At 41.6% G+C, this 11418-nt stretch overlaps 1 protein-coding gene across 4 annotated transcripts in view; it reads right to left on the bottom strand.

The window, feature by feature from the left end:
- Positions 1 to 1180: 1180 nt before the first annotated feature.
- The window catches only part of LOC141575165 (uncharacterized), a 188570-nt gene continuing 178332 nt past the window's right edge, over positions 1181 to 11418 (bottom strand). For all 4 annotated transcript variants that reach the window (XM_074353798.1, XM_074353797.1, XM_074353799.1 and 1 more), the window contains one exon: positions 1181 to 2225. The gene's annotated coding sequence lies outside the window, so the exon portion shown is untranslated. The remainder of the gene's footprint in view (positions 2226 to 11418) is intronic.

Genomic DNA, 11418 nt, shown 5'->3' with positions numbered 1-11418 from the left:
GCATTTCAAGAAATAGACATAAACAATTTTCAGGACCTGAGCACAAAATTTCCCTTTCAGGGTTTAGCGGGCTTCCATTTAATTCTATGAGAAATGTTTAAAACAACAGAACAACAGCTGAGATAGGGTTTAAAGTAACTTTTATGTCTTAGTGAAAATAAAGCCAACTGATAGTTATCATTTTTACTTTAATTGATCTCACTCTCTTACTTTACCTCCCCAACCTCCTCCACAAAATGATGGTGAACATTCCCTCCTGGGTCAGAAGGCTAAATAGAAAGTACCAATCAAATGGAGGTGTGCTTTGTTGTTTTATTTTTCAAAACAAACAAGTTTCATTCATGTGATTTAATAATTAACATCAGAAAAAAAGTCTACTCAATAAATGGTAGCCAACACATGTCATCATAGCTGCTCATCAGGTTTGGCCCCACGTTACACACTTTTACATGGACATGTGCCATGTGCTGTCATGGGAAACGGTGAGTGGGGACAGGGCCTCTGCTCTCACAGGGCACACAGCCTGGTGGGGGAGGTGGTGTTCAATCATTGCCCTTGTTTTTAATGTACTTACAAATTATGGGAAATGCTATTTAAAAAGAACAAAATTAGTCAATGAAAGTGAAAAATACAAGGACAGTATTTAGGCTGAGGGAAGACAGGGAACCTCTTTGAAGAGCTGACACTCCACTGAGACCCAAAGGACAACTCCGGTGCTGCAGGTGAAGGGCAGGGACACATTGATAAGGGGCTGATATCCAGAATATACCAAAATCTCTTTAAACTCAACAAGAAGGATGAACAACCTGATTAAAAAATGAGCAAAATTCCTGACACAGACCTCATCAAAGAAGAAATCTAGATGCCAAAGAAATCTATGGAAAGGTGCTCCCCAGCATCTGTCATCAAGGGGATGCAGACTGAAACAGCGAGGTACCACTGCACACCTGTCAGAACTGCCAAAATGCAGAACACTGACAGCACCGAATGCTGGTGAGGATGTGGAGCATCAGGAATTCTCATGCATTGTTGTTGGGAATGTAAAATGGCCCAGATACTTTGGAAGACGGTCTGGCAATTTTTTACAAAACTAAACGTACTCCTAACATATGATCCGGCAACTGTGCTCCTTGGTGTTTACTCGACGAAATGGAAACTTATGTCCACACACAAAACTGCATACAGATGTTAATAGCAGCTTTATTCATAATCACCAGAACTCAGAAGCAACTAAGCTGTTCTTCAGTAGGTGAATGGATTAACTGTGGTCCAGCCAGAAAATGGACTATTATTTGGTGCTAAAATGAAATGAGTTATCAAGGCATGGAAAGACATGGAGGAACCTTAAATGCATATTACTAAGGGAAAGAAGCCAATATGGGAAGGTTCCGCAACTGTCTGATTCCAACTGTATGGTGTTCTGGGAAAGGGAAAACCACAGAGACTAAAAGATCAGTGGCTGTCAGAGGCTAGAGGGGAAGGAGCAATGAATGAGGTGCAGCACGGAGCATTTTAAGGTCACTAAGACAGACTACTTTGTATGATGCTGTGACGGTGGATACATGTCATTGCACATCTGTAAAAACCCACAGAGTGCACACCACCAAGTGTAAATCCTAGTGTCAAGTCTGGGCTCTGGATGATGATGACGTGTCAGTGCAGGTTCACCGATTGTCGCAAATGCACGCTCTGATGCAGGCGTCAATAGTGAGGAGGCTGTAGGGACAAACTGCTGTTCATAAACCCAATCCAGCCCCAGACACTGCTGTTAATAAAGCTCTGTGGGTGTGTGGAATGTCCGGATGCTCTGGCGTCTGAACAGCAGAGCTGAGCAGCTGCACCAGAGATCAGGAGGTTTGCAGACCCTGAAATACTTACTCCCAAGCCCTTCACAGAAAAAGTCTGCTGAGCCCTTTTCTAAACGAATCAGGATTCACCCTGATGAGACAGGACAGCAGGGCCCAAACCAGGCATGGTTAATGGGACTGAAGCAATGTTTTAGTTCCAACACCTTTGCTGAAGTCCTGCAGATCCAGCGACAGACTGTAGCCAGGAAGCTTCTGCAGAAGGAGTCGGTAGCAGGCCTTCCCGCCAGGCTCCGTGATGCTGGGGGCCGCGCGCTGCACGGGGGCCACCCGCTTGAAGAAGGCGGACTTGCTGTGGAAGCCGATCAACTCATAGAGCTCGGAGAGGATGCTGCACTGCTGAATTCTCTCCTAGGAATGCTGAAGCACAGGGAGAAAAGCAACAAGCATCTGAACGAAACATGTAATTGAAAAAAGACCCGTAAAATATTTTCCCTTAAAACAGAGACGCAACGACACAGGAAGGAAGAGGAAGGCTGACTTCATGCACTGATGGGACCGGATGCAGAAATGCAGGGAAGCAGCGCTGTGCAGATGCTCCAGACCCACTCTGGGCCCCACCTTTCCGAGTTCCGCCTCTCCTTTTACTAGAAAGTTCCGTATTCCCTGAAACAGAGGAATCTGCTACCTAAATATGGGACACAGAGAGGGGAAAGAGGAAAAGGACGGGAAAGTAAAGGAACAACAGTTCATCTAGACCCTGGGGTTTGGGTGGGACTTTCACCAAACACACAACCTCTCAAAGCACAGAGCACACAGTGAGAGGCTGACAGAGTGACTGCGACTTCTGCTCCTTAAACACCAGCTACCTGGCAGCACACGCTGTGCCCGTTACTGAATCATTACAATCATTTCAGAAACTATTACTACCCCGGCTCACAGGCAAGGAAATCTGAATCTCGGGGAGGATTATTATCATCCTGGACAAATTCCCATGGCCCAGAAGTGTCAGAGCCTCCTGCAGACCCTGGAATAAAATGCTCCTCATCACCAAGGGCACTGAGCCTCAGGCTGAGGCCACGTCAAGTCTGCAGGGGCCCAGAGCACGAGTCTGTGGGACAGGGAGTGGTCCCACTTGAAGTGCCAGGCCAAGGCCCTCAGGAACCTATGTAATGAAACCAAATACCCAAACTCATTTCCAACGCACTTCCCTGTCCGGGAGGACTGCTCGGCACATCTGGCTTATCACCTGTGCCCAGGCTGTGCAAGGGGCCCAGACAGTGATGTGACGTCCCCATGGAAGTGGCTCAGAGACCGCTTCATCACAGGAGAGACTCTCCCGGCTTCCAACGTTAACTCTCCATTCCATTTCCAACTGGAAATTAAGTTTAGACTTGTTTTCCTCTCCAGAAACAAAGAGAGTGGTAACATCAGCGGGAAACTCAAGACTGAGGAAGAGTCTCCTGGCCATTTGGAAGGATAGGCTGGGGAGGGAACAGAGACAGGGATCAGAAAGACCCGTGTTCCAGTCCAAAGTCTGCACATCACTCGCTTTGACAGTTTCCTTATTAATACAGGTGATAAAATCTAATTATGATTGTTGGGAAAACTAAATGAAATAACGTATGCCACTAGCATAGGTGTAAAATCCTCCATGAGTGTTCCAGAAATGGACGTGACCATGGTTAGATACTGTCTGCCAAGTCTTGTGTGCTAAGTTCACATCAGCCAGCCAGAGATGTGCCAGAGAATGCCTCAACAGCGAGCAGCCTTCTCCAAGTTGGAAACTCACAGTGTCCGAAGAACAGGCAGTGGTGGATGCTTTGGGACACTCTGGAGGTAGCACTCCAGTGATGACTTTAAAAAGCTGGGGAGAATTTAGGGGACCATACAGTTCAAATACAGAAAACTCATTCCATGTCTACAAATATTCATCTCAAGCCATGATGATTCATAGAGGAAATACATATTCAAACGTACATCATTTTCCCACATAAGTGCATCAAAACAATTTGGAAAGAATGTAACTTTCTTCTCTAGATCACACAGTGGGGATTACGAGGTTTGTACTGAAAGCCCTACGTGTAAATCATCTGCAAACGTAACTGGGTCCATTATCAGTCATCATCATTCGAAGGGAAGGATGGAAAAGAACAAAGCCAAGCTAATACGCTCCGGTATTTTGTTGGGTTACGATGTCACAGAGGTGACGGACAGGTCATCAAGGAACCACTCTGCCGTGATCACGGAGCCGGAGAGCGGGATGGGCGGCCAGATGTATGGCGCAGCCATAGCTGTGCCTGCGCTTCTAGGCAGGTACCCAGTCACTTCGACAAGGTGTCAAAAGTGTATGCCCACGTCCTCATCACCTGTCATGCATTAAAGAGAAATGGAAACCTATAAAAGGCCAATAACCTCGGTGGGTACACCGTCCAAAGAGCAAAGTCACAGTTTGACAACTGGCCATCCCGGTTCCCTGGGATTCATTTTTGGAGAACCTTAAAAACCACTCCTCTGTCCTCAAGAAGTGCTGCCTACTTTTCCGATCTTTGGCTCAGGGATACACCACGTTCACGTGGACTTTAATGTCTGCACAGATTTGACTGTCTTTCTCCAGGTTCACTTGTCCATTCTGAAGAGGCCTGAGTTAAGTCCAAATTCCATAAGATCAATTCCCTCTAGTGACAACTCAACGAGTCTGCAATTACAAACCAACTGAACAGGACTGTCCTCAGCTAAAAATGTCACCCACCCTTCACTGTTTTCTTAATCTCCTCTCCTGGCTAATTGCAACAGACTAACACCACCCTCCAACAAGATCCCCAACTATGTCAAATAGAAAGTAAGATCCATAAAAGAGGAGACAACTCCATAGTCACCTCTGAATTCCTAGCATATATTAATGTCAATAAATAGAACTATGATTATGGCTTCTTTCCTTTAAAACCTTTCTGGTTATTTAAATGAGACCATGGAAGGGAGGTGTTTGGGTCCAGTATCTTGATCCAGAAAACTCTGGAGACCTTTTTCAGAATGGCTGCCCACTGATTCATTCAAAACACAACTTCTCTTTCCGGGAGGAGCTGTGATTTTCTGCCAGGAGTTTGTTGTCACTCTCATGCCAGAACAGATTTAAACTAAATACTTACATTGGATATGTTATTTTCCCCCGCTTCCAAAAAAATTGACTTTCCTTACTTCCTTGCCTTGAGGAATGCTTTTTTGCTTTTCTTTCTAATTCACTCTTTTATACAGCAGGATTCAGTATGTGCTTGGCCTTACATAAGAACAGCCATCCAACTCCCAGTGTGAGAGGCCTGGGGCTCACCTCCTGCCCTCCTGTCAAGGCAACTGAAAATCAGTTCAGGATCCAACTGGCCCCCCAGGGCTTCTAAGGCTCAAGTATCTCCCAGAATCCTTGCTTTCTGGTTTGACTTGGCTTCTGAGGATTTCCCCTCACTTTCTTGACAATTAGCTGTGCAGCTTGAAAGATGAGGAAGGAAGGTCTTATTTCTTAATCAGCATTTTAAGGAACTTATGTAATGAAGGTTTTCAAGAGTTTCTAGAACCCTCCATTGCCGAGACAGAAAACACACTAGATATTTTCTAAATCTAGCTATCATGTGCATATTTTCTTTGCTTTTGTTTTCTTAACTGCTAACGGACATTTTTAATTAAAAAATAAAATAAGGCCCCAAATAGGATAGAACATTGAAGAGGAAACAAAATTAAAGGGCAAAGACAGAAAAATGATAAGTACTCTAGAAAGTTAATAGAAAACATACACTATGGATCAGATCAGCAATTCTCAGTAACAGCTAATTGAAACCTGACCATGAGGTAAAATGTCTCTCCTGTCAGGAGACGGCCAACAGAAAACAGAATTAAATCAACAAACTAAAATTCTAAGTCTGGCGAGGTAGAGAAGTCTACCAGCTAAATGTGTTTTCTTCTGGAAAAGAGGGAGATACACAAGATCTTTTCTGTGGAGCCTGAGCCCAGGTGAGGACGGTGAAGTGAGCTCTGTAAGTACCCAATTAGCAAAGTGAGTGATGAATAAATAGACGTGAGCTTTGATGACAGAGATGATACTACTATTCACTTGTCCTGTAAGTATATCTTCACGTTCAATGATCAATACCTCAGCGTCCTCAGGGATTGAGATTATAGGAAAATGCACAGCCCGGGCCTAGACCTCCTCTATGATTGTGGCACTGCACTTAGATGTTTCAAGGGCACCTCCAACTTCACCTGCAAATAGTTGATTTCACGGTGCTCCTCCAATAGCCGTCCTGCCCAGGGCCCCTTGTAGGGAGTCAAGGTCTCTCTGCCTCTCCCAGCTCAGTCCCATCACTCATAGATGTGACTGGACCCCTCCTTCAGGGCCCAATTTCCTCAGTCAACGAGTCCCACCAACCACACCTCACCTACCAGATTCTCACTGGCACTCCCTCAGCACTAACTCTGTGCTGGGGACCACGCTGCACATTGTGCACACGTTATCTCACTGGATCTCCACAGAAGTCCTGGGAAGTCGGTATATCACTGCTTCAATTAATAAGATAAATTGTTTCACTTCCTTGAGTGTGTCATCTAAAGTGACATGGCTACTGAGCCACAAACCTGGGACTGAAAATCACTTGAAAATTGAACACTGCTACACCTCACAGCCACCCTACTCTGACTTATCACATCACCTCCTGCCGAGCCTTCTAAATGTTTCTAAGCATTCTACTAGACAAAAGTGATCTACGAGAGCACCCCTCTCCCCTACTTAAAATCTGACAATGACGTTCCACTTCCCTTAGGAGAAAGCCCCACCGGGCCTGAGCACAGCCCAATGGCCCGGCATCCGCGTTCCCTGCGCAGCCGCGCCGCCTCACCCACCATGCAGCGCTACATGTGCCGTGTCCAGGACAGGGATGCTGACTCCGTACAACCCAGGGCTCGTCTCACTCAAACAATGATCACCCTCTTCAGTGCTGACTCTCAGAAAATTGTTTTCTCTGGATGAATCAATATCTTTTTCCTTACAACTTCCCATCATTGATAATGAGCTCCCCCCAAAAGAGAGAAGACCTAATCCTCAGACTCCTTATCTGTAAAGTGTGAATAACAAGGAAATATGAGAGGTTTTAAGCGAAATAATATTCATGTGAAGCTAAAGGACAATTCCCAACATACAGTAAGCACTCAATATGTGCTTACTTAATATTAATAAGAATATAATGCATTCCAGCAACCTTAAATCAATGCTTTATGGCTTTGTCCAAAAGACTACCGACAAACTATTGGACGAACCCCTTTGAGCAGATCCGCCCAAGCGTACTGGGATAGGTAAGTCTTGACTCCAGTTACAGCTGCAGCCAACCAGCACTACGGGGCGGGGGCAGTTTGCTCAAACTCGTACATGTTGCTTGAGCATTTAATTGTCACTAATGAATAAAGACAGGTGTTCTTTAGTCAAAGCTCCTGAAACATAAATCTTCAAAGATTGATGCAAATTAGTTTCAAGTACAACACTCTCACTAGAAATTATTTGAAAATTATAGTCTTAGCTCCTCCACACATCGAAAGGGCATTTTCTTAATGTATCTGACTATATACACTGAGAGGATTGTTTAAAAGAAATTAAGATGAAGCCATAATGAATAAGCTTTCAGTATAATCTGCACAAAGCCCCACCCAAGGATCTCACTTCTCACTTCCACATAGGTGTTCAGGTAGCTTAACCTGGGTCTTGGTTTCTTATGACACGGGGGTGGGAAGAATTGTGGATAGATTTATGTAGCAAATATAAATCTAGGGTATTTGCTGTGTAGGAATCCTAGAAATAAATAAATTGATATATACTCCCACCCTTAGAAAGCTCAGCCTTTCCAATTACAACAGCATTAAAAATAAAATGAGAGATACATTTAACAAAATTTTACAAGATTTGCACATTGAACATTTTGAAGTATCACCAAAAAAAATTAAATATCTACATATATGGAAGGCATCCCATGTTCATGGAATGGTAGACAATATTGTTAAAAATGTTAAGAATCCCCAAAGTGATCTACAAATTTAATGGAATCCCTATCAAATTTCCAGCTGACTTCTTTGCAAAAATTGAAAAACTGATGCCAAAATTCATATGGAATTGCAAGGGACCCAGGTCAGCCAAAACAATCTTGAAAAAGAAGAGCAAAGTTGGAGGACTCACTCAAAGGTTACTACAAATCTATAGTACACAAGTCATTATGGTACTGGCATAAGTTTGGATGCATAAATCTATGAGACACAATAAAAAATCCAGGGGGGAAATTTACATTTACAGTCATTTTTCCAGAAATGTGCCAACAACACTCTATTGAAAGAATAGTCTATTCAACAAATGGTGCAGAGACACCTGAGTATCTGAAGGAAAAAGAATGAATCTGGAATCTGGACCCCAGTATTTTATTTAACAAATAAAATATTAATTCAAAATGGATCACAGACGGAAATGTAAAAACTAAATGTATAAGCTTTCTAAAAGAAGACATAGTTTAAATCTTTGTGGTCCTAGGATAGGCTATGGCTTTCTAGATACAATACCAAGAGCACAAGTGAAAAAAAAGAAAGATAAAATGGACTTCATCAAAATTAAAACCATTTGTTACAAAGGACATCATCAAGAAAGTGAAATGAAAGGGGAAGGGGGTAGCTCAAGTGATAGAGTGCGTCCTTAGCAAGAAAAATAAAATGAATAAATCTAATTACCTCCCCTAGAAATAAATTGTTTTAATGTTTAAAAAAAGTAAAGTGAAACGACAATCTGCAGAATAGGAGAAAAATTTTGCAAAGCATATATCTAATAAGATACTAGTATCCAGGATATAAAACAAATGCTTACACCTGACCAATACAAAGAAAATCGACCCAATTTTTAAATATGCCAAGTATTTAAATAGATACACAATTGGCCAATAAGCATATGAAAAGATGCTCAGCATCACTAGCGAAATCAACATCAAAATGAGATCTGATTTTACACTCACTAGGATGGTTATAATCAAAACATGGACAATAACAAGTGTTGGTCATGAGGCAGAGAAATGGGAACCCTCAATACACAGCCGTTGGAAAGGGGCAATGGTACAGCTTCTTTGGAAAAGCCTGGTGTTTCCTCAAAAGGTTAGAATTATATGGCACAGCAATTCCACTCCTACATATAGAGTCATCCCTCAGTATCCTTGGGATTTCGTTTCAGGAAACCCCCACCCTGGATACCATAATCCAAGGATGTTCGAGTTCCTTTACAATCAGCCATCTGGATCCATGAAGTGGAAACTACAGATATGGTGGGCCAACTGTACAGCCAACAGAATGAAAATATATTCTCACAAAACTTGCACATCAATATTCATGGCAGTATCATTCAGAGTAGCCAAAGGTTACAAACAATATCCATCCATCAATGAACGGATAAACAAAATTACCAAGAATAGTCCCACAAACTTTTGGTCATTGAATCTTTGACAAAGGAGGTGAGAACATACAATGGAGTAAAGACAGCCTCTTCAGAAAATGGTATAGGGAAAACTGGACAGCTGCATTTAAATCAATGAAGTTAGGCTACTCCCTCACAGCATACACAAAAATAAATTCAAAATGGCTTAAAGACTTAAACATGTAGAAAAGACACTATAAACCTCTTAGAAGAAAACATAGGCAAAACATCTGACATACATCTCAACAAAGTTTTCCTAGAGCAGTCTAATCAAGCAATAGAGATACAAGCAAAATAATACAAGTGGGATCTAATTAAACTTACAAGCTTTTGCACAGAAAAGGAAACAAAAAGCAAAACAAAAAGACAATCTATGGAATGGGAGAAAACAGTTGCAATAAATGAAACTGACAAGGGCTTAATTCCCAGAATATGTAAACAGCTTTTACACTTAATAAGAAAGAAAAACAAACAATTCAATTCAATAATGGGCAGAAGTCCTAAAGAAACATTTCTCCAATGAAGATATACAAATGGCCAATAGGCACATGAAAAAAATGCTCAATATCATTATCAGAGAAATGCAAATCAAAACTGCAATCAAGTCTCAATTCTCACCAGTCCGAATACCCATCATTCTGAAGTTCACAGATAAATGCTGGAGAGACTGCGGAGAATTGGGAAGCCTCCTACAATGTGGTGGGAATGCAGTTTGGTGGAGCCATTGTGGAAAACTGTATAGAGGTTCCTCAAAAGACAAAAAATTGATCTCCCATATGACCCAGAAATCCCACTCCTGGACATATATCCAGAAGGAACCCTAACTCAAAAAGACACTTTCACCCCAATGTTCATAGCAGCACTATTTACAATAGCAAGACATGGAAGCAACCTAAATATCCACTGAAAGATGACTGGATAAAGAGACTGTAGTATATTTCTCCAATAGACTACTATTCAGCCATAAAATAATAACAAAATAATGCCATTTGCAGCAACATGAATGGACCTGGAGAATGTCATTCTAAGAAAAGTAAGCCAGAAAGAGAAAGAAAAATACCATATGAAATCGCTCACATGTGGAATCTTAAAAAAAAAAAAAATCAAAAAACAAAGACACAAAAAGATAAACTTATCTACAGAAAAGAAACAGACACAGAGACATAGAAACCAAACTATGGTTACCAGAGGGGAGAGGGTGTGGGAAGGAATATATTGGGAGTTCAAGATTTGCAGATACTGAGTATGTATAGAATAAACCGCAAGTTTATATTGTATAGCACAGGAGAATATATTTAATATCTTATAGTAACTTATGTTTAAAAAGAATATGAAAATGAATACAGGTATTTTCCTATTTAACTGAATTTTTGTGCTGTACACAAGAAACTGACACAACATTATAAACTGACTAGACTTCAATGAAAATATTTTTAAATAGACCAAAAACGAAAAAAAAGAAAAAGGATATTATGAAACCAAAAGAATAAAGTACTGACTCAGGCTACAATATGGATGAACCTTGAAATTTTATGCTAAAATAAGCCAGACACAAAAGGACAAATAGTGCCCTTTAAGGTGAACTGTATCTAAGCGTTTACTGTACTACTTCTGTAAATTTTCCGGAGGTTTGAAGTCTATCAATATCAAAATAAAATGTATTATTCATTAAAACCATGAAACGCTTCCTCACAGGAGGTCTTTAATTATTAAATGCAGAAATGCATGTAAAGCTCCTGGAAAAACAATTTGCACGTCCACACACAGACACTGCTGTCACTGACTCTCAGAGAGTGGTGCCAGCGCTGATGAGGGCTGCCTCCACTCGCTGCCCTGCAGAGAGGAGTGAGGGCCTGGGCTCTGACAGGCAGGGTGAGCGTGACCCTGGTTCAGACACAGCCATGCCCCAGACTCTGTGTTACCCAACTTTCTTATACAAATTGCAACATGTAATGTAAAAACGCTACAGGGATGTATCTTACAACACAGGGAATACAGCCAATGTTTACAGTAACTATAAATGGAGCATCTATTGTACACCTGAAACATATCATTTTAAATCAGCTATATCTTTGTAAAAAATTTAAAAAATAATTTAAAAATGTTATCACTTTAATATTCAATTCGGTTTTTAAG

Source organism: Camelus bactrianus, chromosome 26, assembly GCF_048773025.1.
Source record: "Camelus bactrianus isolate YW-2024 breed Bactrian camel chromosome 26, ASM4877302v1, whole genome shotgun sequence".
Taxonomy (NCBI): domain Eukaryota; kingdom Metazoa; phylum Chordata; class Mammalia; order Artiodactyla; family Camelidae; genus Camelus; species Camelus bactrianus.
The sequence above is the reverse complement of the archived record's forward strand: the minus strand, read 5'-3'. Positions and strand labels throughout refer to the sequence as shown.